Source organism: Triticum aestivum, chromosome 6A (assembly GCF_018294505.1).
Source record: "Triticum aestivum cultivar Chinese Spring chromosome 6A, IWGSC CS RefSeq v2.1, whole genome shotgun sequence".
NCBI classification, from domain to species: domain Eukaryota; kingdom Viridiplantae; phylum Streptophyta; class Magnoliopsida; order Poales; family Poaceae; genus Triticum; species Triticum aestivum.
Genome location: NC_057809.1, coordinates 259,284,216 through 259,286,160, shown reverse-complemented (window position 1 = coordinate 259,286,160; position 1,945 = coordinate 259,284,216). Strand labels below are relative to the sequence as shown.

The following is a 1,945-nucleotide window of genomic DNA, read 5'->3' as shown; positions in this document are numbered from 1 at the left end:
CCAGACGTACAACTGTCACCGCAGTTGGAACTGGTCTACCAAACCTTTGTCTTCATCCCGAACACTGGTTCTATCCTTCCCATCTCTTTATTTATAGTTGGATCTTGTGAAGTCAGTGCATATTTGCATTATCCATTTGTCTTCACTATGTACCTAATCTTTACTGCCTAGCTGCTATTAGTCATTGTGCTTTCACTTCATCGAATATTTGACTATGGTCTGCCTAGTGTAGTCTACCTCCCGCTGCATGGTAATAGGTTCATTTCTATCATTTGTCTTCAAAACTTCCATGTTTTGAAGACTTTCCTAAAAATCGCCTATTCACCCCCCCTCTAGTCGATATAACGCATTCTCACCGCCACCTCCGCATCCGCCTCCGCCATGCGTCCGCTCAACGATAAGGAGACCACGATGGTCTTCGAGAAGCTCTTCAAGTTCACCGGCCCCAACCTGAAGCACCTCTTGGAGCAGCCCTCCGTGGAGGGCCCTGACCCGGAGCCTGACCGCTACTGCCTCCGCCTCCACAAGAACCGCACCTTCTACGCCTCTGAATCGCTCGTCCGTCGCTCCTCGCCGAGGTTGGCACGCCCATCGGCAAGTTCACCCACGGCGGCGCCTTCCACCTCACTGTCCACACGCTCGACCTCCTCGCCGCCCACGTGCGCTGCCGCATATGGTTGAAGCCCGACACGGAGCGCTCGTTCCTCTTCGGCAACTCCGTGCCCAAGTCCTCGCTCGCGCGCATCACTGAGAACACCAAGTCGCGGTCATGTCCATGGCCGACGTGCCGCTCGGGTTTGGGGTCGCCGCCAGGGGTGCGCAGGACTGCAGGAAGGCCAACACCAACGCCGTGGTGGTGCTCCACCAGTCCGACGCCGGTGAGTACCTCCGCAAGGAGGAGCTCGTGTGAGGTGAGGGTCGAGGCTTGGTTGTTCTTGTGTTTACTGATTGGACCATATGCGTGAATTTAGGGACCCGATATCTTACTACTATCTTGTTCGAGAGTTCCGGCATATGGCATATGAATGTACTGGATGATTAATTGAGTATGAGATGAGGCGATTGCAAATTTTCAATGATAATTGGTCTTTTTATCACCCTTGAATGCACTAAATGGGAATTTTTGGATCATATTACTTACTGAATTGTGTGGAATGAGGTCCTAGTATGTCTGTAAATAAACCATAGAACCTGATTTGTACATAGATGAATTGGATTGAAGAAGTATGGTGCATCACTTAGGCTAATAGAACAACATAAATGGCCACTGTGATATTCAATTTGGAAGTTTGATATGTGGTATTATGCTTGTTGCGGTGATGTGTTGAGTTACCTCGACCATCAAATCAAGGAAATGAATGTCGATCATTTGTTCCCTCTCGTGGTTGTGATCATCGATCATCTGTGCTTGCAATCAGTGTGCCGTTCGTCGACCATTCTGTATTCTGTAGTTTTCATACAGGGCAAGGCAAAGCAGATGTCTGATCACAGTAGAGTAGTTTTCTTTTCAGGTAGTTCTGATGGCTATAAATTTTGTCACGCCGTAGGTTATCAGTAAGCTACTGCATTGTATCATGTGAACTGTGAACTGAAAATTATGATGATGATACATTTCCTCTTGGAGCCCAAATTGTTCTTACGTTTGATCGACAAATCACTTACCAAGAAGCTAACTTGCTCATGAATTCCCTTGGTTTCATCACACTTGAAGCCACGATGCTTTGGCAGCCATAGAGCTACGGTTAGACATAGTAAGATTCTTATTGACGAACATTCACCAGTACTCTTGGTACCATATGGGTAGTACTATTGGTTTAGTTTTTATGGGGTGACATGGCTCGCCATTGCCAGGACAAAATTATGACTAGATACATTGTCACTAGATTTGATCTTCAGTGATATGAAACATACAATTAGAATTCCAAGGTCAGGTTGTCAGTAGATT

General features: G+C 46.9%; 1 pseudogene; it reads left to right on the top strand.

Moving 5' to 3' along the window:
- Positions 1-381: 381 nt before the first annotated feature.
- LOC123130592 (60S ribosome subunit biogenesis protein NIP7 homolog) lies at positions 382-910 on the top strand (annotated as a pseudogene).
- The last annotated feature ends 1,035 nt before the right edge of the window (positions 911-1,945 follow it).